A 15857-nucleotide genomic window follows, 5' to 3' on the forward strand; every position below is an offset into this window, starting at 1 on the left:
TGCTGCTGTGGTGTATGTGACAGGCGTGCACGTGCGCCAGGAGCCGCTCATGTAAACAGAATTAGCACTGTGGAAGTTGCTGAATGTAAGACGTCATACAAAGTGCTGATCCTGGGGTCACAGCCTCCTGGTAGTGACTAATGCAGTATTAAGAGCAGGGCCGTTTTAATACATTGGTGGGCCTGGTGCACCGCCCTCAAGAGTGGGCCCCTTACCTTTTTGCCCCCCCCCCCCCCCCCCCCCCCAGCATTATCACAATCGGAGCTCCCCACACTGAATTAAGAGCCGAAATACATACGGTAGTTGCCTTATAACTTTATAAAGATATTACATACCATTACATGATACCGCCACACCATAACCACTATCACTACAGACCCTATAATAGTGCAGTTACATCCATTTACTCACAGGTGACGTCTTATCTGATCAAAGTCTTTCACCTTTTCTTTCACTCCATCCAGCGTGGGCCATCTTGAAGTCTTCCCCCGGCTTTGAATCCTCTCTCCGGAATCTGCCAGAGAAACATTCTAGGCTCCAACACATACAGTAGTTACCCCCCTCTGTGCCCCTATATAGTAGTTACTCTCCTTTGTTCTCCCACTTAATTAGGTATGCTCTGTGCCCCAGTATAGTAGTAAGGTCCCTATATAATATAGGCACTAGAGATGAGCGAACCTTGAGCATGCTCGAGTCCATCCGAACCTGATCGTTCAGCATTTGATTAGCAGTGGCTGCTGAAGTTGGATAAAGCCCTAAGGCTATGTGGAAAACATGGATATAGTCATTGGCTGTATCCATGTTTTAAAGACAACCTTAGAGCTTTATCCAACTTCAGCAGCCCCTGCTAATCAAATGCAGAACAATCGGGTTCGAATGGACTCGAGCATGCTCAAGGTTCGCTCATCTGTAATAGGCACCTCTGTGCGGCCCCAATTTTAGCATAGACCTGTGTGCTGCCCCCAGTAGTATAGACCCCCTGTATGCTGCCCCCAGTAGTATATAGACCTCTGTGCGCTGCCCCAAGTAGTATAGACAGCTGTGTGCTCCCCCAGTAGTATATAGACCCCTGTGTGCTGCCCCCAGTACTTTAGACCACTTGGTGCTGCCGCCAGTAATATATAGACCCCATTGTGCTGCCCCCAGTAGTATATACCCCTTGTGTGCTGCCCCCAGTACTATAGACCACTATGTGCTTCCCCCAGTGGTATATAGACCCCTTTTGCACTGCCCCCAGTAGTATATAGCCCCTCTGTGCTCCCCCAGTTATATATACCCCCCTGTGCACCCCCCAGTAGTATATAGCCCCCCTGTGTGCGCTCCCCCAGTTATATATAGACCCCCCTGTGTGCCCCAGTAGTATATAGACCCCTGTGTGCTGCCCCCAGTAGTATATAGCACCCTCTGTGCTCCCCTATTTAAATATACCCCCATGCACCCCCCAGTAGTATATAGCCCCCTGTGCGCTCTCCAGCTATTTATAGACCCCCTGTGTGCCCCTCTAGTAGTATATAGACCCTTGTGTGCTGCCCTCCCAGTGGCATATAGACCCCTGTGTGCTGCCCCCCAGTAGTATATACAATGTCCCTTTGGTGTTGTGCGGTGATATGCTGAGGGGTTGTGTTGCTGGGTGGTGAAGTGCAACCTTAGGGCTCACCTTCTGAAACCTTCCTGTCACAGTGGGGTCCGAGGGTGCTGAGGCCCTTGTCTTCTTCAGCATACACACACATATAATTTTCAATAAAAGTCTTCACACAATAGCGGTGAAGGTATATTAAGACTTTACTTGAAGGATTACTATATACAATACAATACAGGGGCATCTGATGATGGCAAACTGTTGGCTTGATCAGAGTCCTTAGCTTCAGGGGGACGGTTGCCTTGGTTACTATAGCTTAGACTTGGTGGATAACTAGGGTTTCAAGTAGACAGACCTGTTCCAGGGACTTTGTGGTTTTCTAGCCTTTATAAGGTACGTGTCAATAGGTACTTAAAGTTACTGAAGAGACTTGACGCTGTCAACGCTTACTATCATGTAGGAGGAAGACGCATGGACACACTGACTTGGAAGCCAGGAAGATGTGGACGGTGAAAGGGAGACCCTCTTTCACTTCACCAATCCGACAGCAGGCACTAATAAATAAAGAGGACGTCCTGCTGAGACTTTGAAGACACGTATTAGTCCTTCTGGCTGACTGGAAACAGGTTAGGGGGTTGAAGATGGAGTCTGACAGGATTACTGAGGTGACGTAGGGAGGTAAGATGTGACTCTGGCAATGCCAGACTACCAACTGTCACTGACATGACCGCACAGCCCTTCTGGGTAAAAGGTGGGCGGAGCTAGCTTTCCCCTGGCCAATCACTAGAGTGTGATAGGTTGCAGGGGAGGAGCACTGATCAAGCTCAAAACTTGTATTATTAGCGATTAATAAATAACAACATATTGAATAAATATATGACAGAAAACACTATCTCCATAAGAGAGTTAGAAAAAAGCAGCAAATACATAGGTCCCAATACAGACTGTCTAAGGTTGCCAATAGCAACAATACATCTCCAGACGCCTGACAATAAATACCTTTCTGGGCCATTACATATATATATCCCCTGTGTGCTCCCCTAGTAGCATAGAGCCCCCAGTACGCTCCACCAGTTATATATACCCCCTATACAACCCCCAGTTGTATATATATGCCCTGTGCGCCCCCAGTAGTATATAGCCCCCCTGTGCGCTTCCCGTAATATATACCAGTTATATATACCACCCTGTGCAACCCCTCAGTTGTACATATATCCCCTGGGCACCACCCAGTAGTATATAGCCCCCCTGTACTCTCCCCCAGTTATATATACCCCCCTGTGCACCCCACAGTTATATATACCCCCTGTGCGCCCCCCATCTATATATAGCCCCCTGTGCGCCCCCCCACCCAGTAGTATATAGGCTCCCCTGTGGCACCCCTAGTAGTATATAGACTCCCTCTGTGTGCTGCCCCCGGTTATATAGCCCCCCTTTGTGCTCCCCCAGCCAAATAGCATATAACAAAAAAAAACACATATTCACCTGGGTCCACGCGTCTCCTCTTCTCTTCACCCTTGTGGCCAGGGCCGCCATCAGGAATTTCGGGGCCCCATACAACCAAAGTGTCTGGGCCCCCCACGTTAATAAAAAAAAAATTGTGTGTACGACCCACGCCTTGCTGGGAGGTATAATTTGGTTCCGATCAATTCTAGAGAACTGGCTCATATACCCCATTTTCCCCAGTGGCTTAAAATGTAACCACTGTTATACAGTTATAACATTGTAGAAACTAAATGTGAACAAGGTGCAATTTAAATGTCACCATCCAAACAAAAAATGCCCAAAAATAATTACAGTCCTAAACGCACCAAAAAATGTATTATACAAAGACAAATCCAAAAAAGGATCAAAAAAAAAATGCAGGACAATCCAAAAATAAATATACTTATATTTCTTTATTAAAGTAGAATTTAATTTAAAATACATACAGAGAAAAAAATAAATAGCACAAAAGTTGGGGGAATGAAACAACACAAAATACATAGAACGGTGATGGGACATAAAGCAATGTTTTATGAAGTCATATATTGCACATGCATGAAAATTGAATTAAACTAATATAATCATGGCAGTATAAGCACCCTCCATTGAGTAAAAATTAGTGTAGATAGTATTTAGTTAGCAGCAAAGAATAAAGTGCATAAAGTGCATAAGGTAAACAACCTATTTAAAGCTGCAATTTGCTAAATAAACAACTATAAAGGTGAAATCACCAACAAGTATATATCAAATGGACATACAAACTAGGAGGATGCGTATACTGCAACAAGTCCCACACACCTACTCACCCTACGCACGTTTCGCGTGGCTCGCTTTGTCAAGGGATAACACAGTGATATCTCTGAGTACAGATAATGTAGATGTCACCTGCAGTCCTATGTAACAGCACAGATAACACAGTGATATCTCTGAGTACAGATAATGTAGTAGCTGTCACCTCGGGGCACCCCTACTAAATGATGTTCTACAAAATAAGAAAAGTGTCATACAGTGACTCACAGGTGACGTCTTCTTTGATCTGAGGAGTCACTTTCCCTTTTCCTCTCCATCCAGTCCAGTCCTCCATGATGATTTCTTCCAGCTACTTTTCATCTCTTCAGAACCTGCGAGACATACAATTTAGGCTCCGCACATTTCTAGCAGCTTCCTTTCCTTTCTCCCCCCTGTAGCCTCCCATAGTAACTGCGCTGTTTGGTGTTATGTGCAGTAAAGCGAGTAGGAATGTGGGATGCCCCCTGTATGTAGGATCCCCTGCTGTGCCCCCTGTATGTAGGATTCCCTGCTGTGCCCCCCATGAGCTAATAATGCCCCTAGAGGTGGCCCCCATGAACTAATAATGCCCCCAGAGGTACCCCCATACACTAATAATGCCCCCAGAGATGCCCCCATGAGTTAATAATGCCCCCAAAGGTGCCCCCATGAACTAATAATGCCCCCAGAGGTGCCCCCATATACTAATAATGCCCCCAGAGGTGCCCCCATGAGCTAATAATGCTCCCAGAGGTGCCCCCATATACTAATAATGCCCCCAGAGGTGCCCCCATATACTAATAATGCCCCCAGAGGTGCCCCCATATACTAATAATGCCCCCAGAGGTGCCCCCATATACTAATAATGCCCCCAAAGGTGCCCCCATGAGCTAATAATGCCCCCAGAGGTGCCCCCATATACTAATAATGCCCCAGAGGTGCCCCCATGAACTAATAATGCCCCCAGAGGTGCCCCCATACACTAATAATGCCCCCAGAGGTGCCCCCATATACTAATAATGCCCCCAGAGGTGCCCCCATACACTAATAATGCCCCCAGAGGTGCCCCATACACTAATAATGCCCCCAGAGGTGCCCCATACACTAATAATGCCCCAGAGCTGCCCCCATATACTAATAATGCCCCCAGAGGTGCCCCCCATGAGCTAATAATGCCCCCAGAGGTACCCCCATACACTAATAATGCCCACAGAGGTGCCCCCATACACTAATAATGCCCCCAGAGGTGCCCCCATGAGCTAATAATGCCCCCAGACGTGCCCCCATGAGCTAATAATGCCCCCAGAGGTACCCCCATACACTAATAATGCCCCCAGAGGTGCCCCCATACACTAATAATGCCCCCAGAGGTGCCCCCATACACTAATAATGCCCCCAGAGGTGCCCCATACACTAATAATGCCCCAGAGGTGCCCCCATGAGCTAATAATGCCTCCAGAGGTGCCCTCATGAGCTAATAATTCCCCCAGAGGTACCCCCATACACTAATAATGCTCCCAGAGGTGCCCCCATACACTAATAATGCCCCAGAGGTGCCCCTATGTACTAATAATGCCCCCAGAGGTGCCCCCATGAGCTAATAATGCCCCCAGAGGTACCCCCATACACTAATAATGCCCCCAGAGGTGCCCCCATATACTAATAATGCCCCCAGAGGTGCCCCCATACACTAATAATGCCCCCAGAGGTGCCCCCCATGAGCTAATAATGCCCCCAGAGGTGCCCCCATACACTAATAATGCCCCCAGAGGTGCCCCCCATGAGCTAATAATGCCCCCAGAGGTGCCCCTAAAAAAACAAACATCCTACTCACCTAATCCGCGCTGTGGCTGCAGGCAGCAGCTCTTCCTCCTCTTCGGGCTCCATCTTGCGAGCCGCAGGGACGGGACTTCCGGCAGGCGTGATGACGTCACATGATCACGCCTGCCGGAGAGGTCACGGCCCGGCCTCCCATAGGCTGCTGGTATGAAGTGCCGGCAGCCTATGGGAGGGAATACAGGAGGAGGACACTGACAGGTCCTTCTCCTGTATTCTGATCGCTTTAATGTTCCGCCCGCTCACTGTGCGGGGGGAACATCAAAGCGATCAGTGCATCCCGAGAAGCTGCGCGGCAAAAATGACTGCCACAAGAGTGACTGAAAGGGAGGGAGCCAATGGCTCCCACCCTGCCAGTGCTGCTGCTGCCTGTAACTATAAGCGCTTGTCACGAGTGCTCATAGCTACAGTGCAGAGCGCACCAGGCGGGGGGGGGGGGGGGGAGGAGCCCTGCAGGAGGCGCCATGGATGGGTAACTTATCCCTCCCGATGGCGCCCCCCTGACAGGCTGTCGGCCGGAGCCCTGTGCGACCTCGCTGGTCGCACAGAGCAAAGGCCGGCCCTTTCTCAGGGTGGGCCCCTTTAACCAGTGGGCCCGGTGCATGTGCACCATTTGCCCTCTGGTTAAAGCGGCCCTGTCTAAGAGGAAGGGATCAGCTAAAGAAACGCATTTTCTGCTCCAGACCGGCAGAAGAGGCACTTACTACCTCAGACACTACCCCAGACTACCAGAACTCTTAACATTTAGGCTGGGTTCACACTACATATATTTCAGTCAGTATTGTGGTCCTCATATTGCAATCAAAACCAGGAGTGGATTAAAAACACAGAAAGGCTCTGTTCACACAATGTTGAAATTGAGTGGATGGCCGCCATTTAATGGCAAATATTTGCTGTTATTTTAAAACAACGGCTGTTATATTGAAATAATGGCAGTTATTTACTATTATATGGCGGCCATCCACTCAATTTCAGCATTGTGTGAACAGATACTTTATGTGTTTTTAATCCACTCCTGGTTTTGGTTGCAATACTGACTGATATATACTGACTGAAATATACGTAGTGTGAACCCAGCCTTAAAGTGACACTGTCACCCCCTATTTGCATTTAGACTGCTCTCCACAGGTGTAAATGGTAAATGTTACAGCTTTCATTACTTATTTTATATCACACCTCATGGTGCTTGTTCTGGTATAAAAAAAAGTCGTTTTTATCACCTGTGAATTGGTATATGTGGGCGGGGCCTCATGCCCCTCCCTAGTGCCACTTAGCCCCGCCCCCATCCCTGACATAATTGCCGCATAGACCCCGCCCCCTCAGCAGCCATTGGGCCAGCCTAATGCTCTAGGCCCCACCCCCTAGATTGTCCCACACCAATGGTCGCTGAGGGGGCGGGGCGCCCCTGACGTCACATGGCGCTAGGGGCGGAACGGTGTGGCACAAAGGCCGCAAGGCCCCGCCCACATATTCCAATCCACAGGTGATAAAAACGACTTTTTACCAGAACAAGCACCATGAGGTGTGATAGAAAATAAGTAATGAAAGCTGTAACATTTAGCCTTTACACCTGTGGAGAGCAATCAAAATGCAAAAAGGGGGGTGACAGTGTCACTTTAAGGCTATGTTCCCACACAGTATTTTTGCTCAGTATTTAGCAACCAAAACCAGGAGTAGATTAAAAATATAGAAAGTCTATGTCTGTTGAAATTGAGTGGATGGCCGCCGTTTAATGGCAAATAACGCCCATTGTTTTAAAATAACGGTAATTATCTGCCGTTAAATGGCAGCCATCCAATCAATTTCAACAGTGCGTGAACATAGCCTTTCTGTGTGTTCTATCCACTATTGGATTTGGTTGCAAAATACTGTGTGTGAACATAGCCTAAAGGGGTATTCTCATCTTATTTTATATACTTGTAGGATTCATCAGGTTATGTGTATTTTTGCAAATACAATTTTATAGTTGGATATAGATTTAGTTGGATAATTTTATAGTTGGATAACATTTGGTACTTAGCGAGTTTCCAAAAGTAAGTTGGTAAAGGATATGGTCGGTTGGGCAAAAAAGAAGAGGAGACTGTCCGCATATGCCACAACCGTATGATCATTACCTCCTATATGGTAACCGGAAAAAAAAAAAAACTGCATGTGGTGGAAGAATGGCTCAGTATGAAAATATGGGGGAGAGAGGGCCCCCTTGGCAGGTGCCGATGGAGTTCAGAGTAGAAAGGAGACCACCTTTGCCTATTCTAAATGTAACTCAAAGGGTCTTTGGGAAAAATTGGGAATGGGAAAGCTCTTTTAGGATTGCTCAATCGACTTTAAAATGCAGCTTAAATATTGAAGGTATGTATAAAACCAGAATGAGGTGGTATTACACACCAGATTAGCTATCCATTATGTATCCTGATTATTCAGACAAATGCTGGAGAGGTTGCGATAAAAAAGGCACTTTGTTTGGCCTATTTCTATTGCTTCTCCCTGCAAACATGGACTTGTCTCCTGAACGAATCCTGTTGTTTCTTGGCTGTAGCTCTATGCCAGCAACATATAAGAGACTAGCTTGTATTATGTTCGTGATTGCTAAGAACCAATTGGTTGTACAATGGAAAACTGATACGGTCCCCTTGACACAAGACAAGTTTAGTCTCCTTGGAAATGTTCAAAACATGGAGGGTGATTTATCAAACTGGTTGACTCAGCTGCCTCTAGCAACCAATCAGCTTCCACTCTTCATTTTCAAGAAATTTGTGAAGAATGAAAGGTGGAATCTGGTTGCTAGGGGGAACTGAGCTAGTTTCACTTTACACCCATTTGATAAATCTCCCCCATAGTGTTTTGACTTAAAGGACAACTACAGTGTTTTTTACCCCCTTATTAACACCCCGGATGGGAAAGAAAGATATACTTACCCATTAAAGGAGAAGTCCGGCCAAAATTATTTTTTTATATGTTATTACTTATGAAAAGTTATACAATTTTCTAATGTACATTAATTATGGGAAATGCTGATATCCTGCTATTTCCCTTAATTTAGTGTATCAGGAAGTGTTAGAATCATCTCAGAAGCAGTGACGTCACGACGAAAGGTGTAATTCCTATGTAGTGTCCAGCAGGGGGCGCTCTTTATATAGAAGTCAATGAGTACCATTGACTTCTATATATAGTGCGCCCCTGCTGGACACTCCATAGGAATTACAGTGTATGTAATGTTATGTTATGCACTGTACTTTTGGGGACTTCATGAATACATTTATAGAATACTTTGGGGAGCAAGTGTCCTTGCTCTCCAAAGTATCCCATAAATGTATTCAATGAATAGATTTGCACCGCACCGAGCAGGGAGGGAGAGGAGTGCCATCTACCTCCCCCTCCCTGCTCGGTGCTGGGAACATATACAAAGTACTACTAACCCATTATCTGCAGATAATGGGGGAGTAGTACCTGTGCTATGCCTATCACCGCTGCCGCCGCTCACACAGGTGCTGCCTCAGACTGCCGCTCACTCCCACCCGCCCGCGCCGCTACTCACTATCTGGCCACCCGCGCCGCTCCTTGCTATCCCTGACTCACGCCCCGTTCCTCACCGCTCCTCACACTATCTGGCCGCCGCTCTCTGCTCATGCATGACGGCCGCGTCAGCCCGCCCCCACCCCGGCCGGGAGCACGGCACTTCCTGGTGTCCCCGGCCGGGGTGGGGGCGGGCTGACGCGGCCGTCATGCATGAGCAGAGAGCGGCGGCCAGATAGTGTGAGGAGCGGTGAGGAACAGGCGGGCGGGCAGGTTGTCAGGGATAGCGAGGAGCAGCGCAGGTGGCTGGATAGTGAGTAGCGGCGCGGGTGGGTGGGAGTGAGCGGCAGTCAGAGGCGGCCCCTGTGTGAGCGGCGGCGGCGGTGATAGGCATAGCACAGGTACTACTCCTCCATTATCTGCAGATAATGGGGGAGTAGTACTTTGTATATGTTCCCAACACCGAGCAGGGAGGGGGGAGGTAGATGGCACTCCTCTCCCTCCCTGCTCGGTGCCCTGCAAATCTATTCATTGAATACATTTATGGGATACTTTGGGGAGCAAGGACACTTGCTCCCCAAAGTATTCCATAAATGTATTCATGAAGTCCCCAAAAGTACAGTGCATAACATAACATTACATACACTGTAATTCCTATGGAGTGTCCAGCAGGGGCGCACTATATATAGAAGTCAATGGTACTCATTGACTTCTATATATAGTGCGCCCCTGCTGTACACTCCATAGGAATTACACCTTTCGTTGTGACGTCACTGCTTCTGAGATAATTCTAACACTTCCTGATACACAAAATTAAGGGAAATAGCAGTATATCAGCTTTTCATAAGTAATAACATATAAAAAAATAATTTTGGCCGGACTTCTCCTTTAACTGTCGACCACATCGGGCTGTTGACCAAGCTTGGGTCCCCCCACCCCACTGTAACTTTGGCAGCACTAGTGTGGTGTGCTTAGTACAGGATTGATGATGTCATAATACCCTGACTTGTGCAAAATTGCAGTAAAAAAGCAGCGATTTTTTGCAAATCATGGCAGAACTGTAGCCAGGAGACAATACATCACTGAAATTATAAATCTTTTTGGGTGGCCATGGGCCCCCCAGGAGCTCAGGGCCCCGGGCTACCTCCCGAAAAGGACCTATTGTAATCCGCTACTGATGTCATCTCAAGCGGGAGGCTGTTCTTCTTCCTCTTAAGCTTCTTCCTCTGTAATAAATGGGAGAGAAAAGGCTACTGGTGCGCATGTGCACCTGCAGCCTTTTCATTGACTGGAATGCATCACATGGCTTCCAGCTTGCTCAGTCTGTGATGCATTCCAGTCAATGAAAAGGCTGCCAGTGCACACGCACTAGAAGCCTTTTCTCTCCCATTTATTACAGGGGAAACAGGAAGTAAAGAAGAACTGAAGATGCAGAAACCAGAGCTGACGGGGACCACGGGCAGTGGGAGTTTCAAACGGTGATCGATTTAGGAAGGATGATGAGTAGAGATGAGCGAACCGGGTTTGGGTTCGAGTTCATCCGAACCCGAACGATCGGCATTTGATTAGTGGCGGCTGCTGAAGTTTTATAGAGCTCTAAGATTGTCTAGAAAACATGGATACAGCCAATGACTATATCCATGTTTTCCACATAGCCTTAGGGCTTGATCCAACTTCAGCAGCCACCGCTAATCAAATGCCGAAAGTTCGGGTTCGGATGGACTCGAGCATGCTCCAGGTTCGCTCATCTCTAATGATGAGTATAAGATCTATGTCAGTGTTTTGGGGTTTTTTTGCGCCGAAGTTGTCCTTTAAACCCTTCATGCCAAAGGTCATTGATGAACGAAAGTACAGGTTAAATTGAAACAATGTTCCTCGTCTTCTAAGAGCCATAACGCTTTTATTTTTTTATCTACAGAGATGGTTTGGGTGTCATTTTTTGTGCCATGATCTCTAGTTTTTATTAGTTTCATATTGGTGTAAAAGAAAAAATTTGATTTATTTTTTCTAATATAATTGTAAAATAATCATCAATCCTGGTGTTTTTTTTTTGTTCATGCTGTTCACCGTGTGGGAACAATATCATTATATTTTAATAGATTGGACGATTCTGCACGCTAGGATATATAGTATGTTTATTTTTTAAATTTTTATTTGTATAATGGAAACGAAATGTAAATGTTTATTGGGGCATTTTTATTGGGTTTTTAAACTCCTCTAGGGACTTATATATGCAAAGCTCAGATTGCATATACTGGTTAATGCTATGCCATAGCATAGTATCGATCATTATTATCGACGATCTGTGCATAGAGTCACTCCAAATTACTTTTTTCCTCAAGTTTTAGGGTGCGTTCACACGTACAGGATCTGCAGCAGATTTGAAGCTGCAGATTCAAAGCAAATCAATTCTGGGCCATCAAATTTGCTGCAGATCTGCTGTGGATCTGCTGCAGATTCAAATCTGCACCATCAAATCTGCTGCAGATCCTGCAGATGTGAACGCATCCTTAGGCTATGTTCACACAATATATATTTTCGTAGAAGTACGGCCGTTGTTGGAATCGACAACAACGGCCGGAAATATACGTTGCCTTATCTTCTATGGGATCCCGGCCGGAGCGTATACACATAGTATACGCTCCGGCCGGGATCCCTCACGGCTCCGCAAACAGCTGACATGTCAGTTTTCTGCGGCCGCTATTCAGTGAATAGCGGCCATAGAAAACCATGTCAGTGCACACTATGAAGCGAGCAATTCCGGGCGCATCAGAACTTTGCAGCATGAAAGATCATCCAGACGGTACTGCAGTACCGGCCGGGATGATCTTTTTAGAGACTGGCCAGGTCACGGAACGGCCAGTCTCTTACGTTGTGTGAACATAGCGTAATTTTGCATGTTGAAATAGCTACACCGCTAGTTTTCAGAGAGTCCTGTATTTCAGCTGATGTTATTTGTGGGTATTTCTTTGCATCCCAAACAATTTTACCGGACTGTGGTTTGGTTTATACAGAGCCCCTAATTTTCCATTTGTTAAATGGGTTGTCTATCGAAAATCTTAATCTTTCAAATCAGCTTCAAATTTAAAAGAAAAAGATTTTTGCTGAATAACCCCTTTAATCACAGTTTGAACACTGCTGACTAGCATTATCAAATCCTTGGATATCTTTCTCTACCCCTTTCTTGTTTTATACAGTTCAACTACCTTTTCCTGTAGATCAGTTGACAATTCTTTTGCTTTCCCCATGAATCACAATGCAGAAACCTCAGTGGCTGGATGAAAGATGCAAGAGTCTGTCTGAATCCCAGTAACTCACTCTCACGCTTTTACACGCACACACAGATTACAAGCAACCAGGTCACACATGAGGATGTTACCCTTTGTAGCAATTCAAACCCATTTGTGTCAACATCTTTACATTTTATCAGGCCAAACTCACCAGGGTATGTAAACTTTTGATCATGGTCATTCGGATGTTTTTGGTTGTCATTATGATTTAAAAAGAGAAAAAAAAGTAGTTTGAATGGCTTTACCCAACCACTAACCATGAGTGGGAAAAAGATTTTGTGTTATCATTCATATTCAAAAAAGGACAAGAAAGCGAAAATTCTGCCGGGGTATGTAAACTTTTAAACACAACTGTATGTTCACCACTGTATTTATTGAAATTGAGATGATGGCTGCCATTTATTGGCAAATAACTGTCATTATTTTAAAACAACCGCAATTGTTTTAAAATAACAATTGTTATTTGCCATTAAATGGCGGCCATTTAAATAGTTTGTGGAAATAGCCTTTCTGTGTTTTGAATCCACTCCTGGATTTGGTTGCAAAGTACTGACCAAAATACTGAGCAAAAATACTGTGTGGGTACATAGCCTTAGGCTGGGTTCACACACAGTACACTACTGTTCAAAGGTTTGGGGTCAACCAAACAATTTTGTGTTTTCCATGAAAAGTCACACTTATTCACCACCATGCGTTGTGAAATGAATAGAAAATAGAGTCAAGACATTGACAAGGTTAGAAATAATGATTTGTATTTGAAATAACATTGTTTTTACATCAAACTTTGCTTTCGTCAAAGAATCCTCCTTTTGCAGCAATTCCACAATTGCACACCTTTGGCATTCTAGCTATTAATCTGTTGAGGTAAGCTGGAGAAATTGCACCCCACACTTCTAGAAGCAGCTCCCACGAGTTGGATTGGTTGGATGGGCACTTCTGGCGTACCATAGGGTCAAGCTGCTCCCACAACAGGGGTTCAGATCTGGTGACTGCGCTGGCCACTCCATTACCGATAGAATACCAGCTGCCTGCTTCTGCTTTAAATAGTTCTTGCACAATTTGGAGGTGTGTTTAGGGTCATTGTCCTGTTGTAGGATGAAATTGGCTCCAATCAAGCGCTGTCCACTGGGTATGGCATGGCGTTGCAAAATGGAGTGATAGCCTTCCTTATTCAGAATCCCTTTTCCCCTGTACAAATCTCCCACCTTACCAGCACCAAAGCAACCCCAGACCATCACATTACCTCCAGCATGCTTAACAGATGGCGTCAGGCATTCTTCCAGCATCTTTACATTTGTTCTGCGTCTCACAAACGTTCTTCTTTGTGATCCAAACACCTCAAACTTGGATTCATCCGTCCACAACACATTTTTCCAGTCTTCCTCTGTCCAATGTCTGTGTTCTTTTGCCCATCTTAATCTTTTATTGGCCAGTCTCAGATATGGCTTTTTCTTCGCCACTCTGCCCTGAAGCCCAAAATCCTGCAGCCGCCTCTTCACTGTAGATGTTGACACTGGTGTTTTGCGGGTACTATTTAATGAAAATGCCAGTTGGGGACCTGTGAGGCATCTGTTTCTCAAACTAGAGACTCTAATGTGCTTATCTTCTTGCTTAGTTGTGCAACACGGCCTCCCACTTCTTTTTCTACTCTGGTTAGAGCCTGTTTGTGCTGTCCTCTGAAGGGAGTAGTACACACCGTTGTAGGAAATCTTCAATTTCTTAGCAATTTCTCGCATGGAATAGCCTTCATTTCTAAGAACAAGAATAGACTGTCGAGTTTCAGATGAAAGTTCTCTTTTTCTGGCCATTTTGAGCGTTTAATTGACCCCACAAATGTGATGCTCCAGAAACACAATCTGCTCAAAGGAAGGTCAGTTTTGTAGCTTCTGTAACGAGCTAGACTGTTTTCAGATGTGTGAACATGATTGCACAAGGGTTTTCTAATCATCGATTAGCCTTCTGAGCCAATGAGCAAACACATTGTACCATTAGAACACTGGAGTGATAGTTGCTGGAAATGGGCCTCGATACACCTATGTAGATATTTCACCAAAAAACAGACATTTGCAGCTAGAATAGTCATTTACCACATTAGCAATGTATAGAGTGTATTTGTTTAAAGTTCGGACTAGTTTAAAGTTATCTTCATTGAAAAGTACAGTGCTTTCCCTTCAAAAATAAGGACATTTCAATGTGACCCCAAACTTTTGAACGGTAGTGTATATTTCAGTCAGTATTTGGTCAGTATTTTGCAACCTCAACCCGGAGTGGATTGAAAACACAGAAAGGCTCTGTTCACACACTGTTGAAATTGAGTGGATGGCTGCCATTTAATGGCAAATATTTGCTGTTATTTTAGAACAACGGCTGTTATATTGAAATAATGGCAGTTATTTACTGTTATATGGCGGCCACCCACTCATTTTCAACATTGTGTGAACAGAGCCTTTCTGTGTTTTCAATCCACTCCTGGTTGAGGTTGTAAAATTCTGACCAAATACTGACTGAAATATACTGTGTGTGAACCCAGCCGCATACTGTATTTACTTTGTAGCTTCACACAGTTTTTACACATTTGTATTTGAACATTCTAATTCTAAAAAAAAGTATTGAAAGAGAAAAAATAATAAACAGCCAATGCCCACCTGCCCACTATCCCCCAGCGCGCTCTTGCTTCAGTCTCCAGGTCCCAGCACACTGATGTCTTGCTCAGCCAATCAATGGCTGCGATGAGGCAGCTCAGTGGTTAGCTGAGCTGGCTGTCAGTGTGCAGGAACCCGGAGACTAAAGCAGGAGCGCACTGGGAGATTGCGGGCAGGTCCTTTAACCCCTTAAGGACCGAGCCTGAAATGGCCTTAAGGACCGGAGAGAATTTTATGAATATGACCTGTGTCACTTTATTCATTAATAACTTCGGGATGCTTTTACCTATCCGGACGATTCTGAGATTGTTTTCTCGTGACATATTGTACTTTACATTTCTAGTAAATTGGAGTCGATACTTATAACGAATCTTTATGAAAAAACCCAAAATAGCGTGAAAAATTGTGAAAAAAATGCATTTTTCCAACTTTAAAACTTTTCTGCTTATACAGAAAATGGTTATACCACATAAATTATATATTAAAAAGCATTAGCAACATGTCTACTTTATGTTGGCGGCATTTATTAAACTATCTTTCATTTTTTTTAGACAATAGAAAGCGTAAAACATTAGCAGCAAATTTCCAAATTTTCAGTAAAATTTCAAAATCAGATATTTTTAGGGACCTGTTCAGGTTTAGGCTAGGTTCACACGATGTAACTGTGCGGCTGTATTTTTTATGCGGCTGTAAATGTGCGGGTGAAACTCCGGCCGTGGGAAAAAATAGACATGCGGCTCAAAA

Source organism: Dendropsophus ebraccatus, chromosome 3 (genome assembly GCF_027789765.1).
Source record: "Dendropsophus ebraccatus isolate aDenEbr1 chromosome 3, aDenEbr1.pat, whole genome shotgun sequence".
Classification (NCBI taxonomy): Eukaryota; Metazoa; Chordata; class Amphibia; order Anura; family Hylidae; genus Dendropsophus; species Dendropsophus ebraccatus.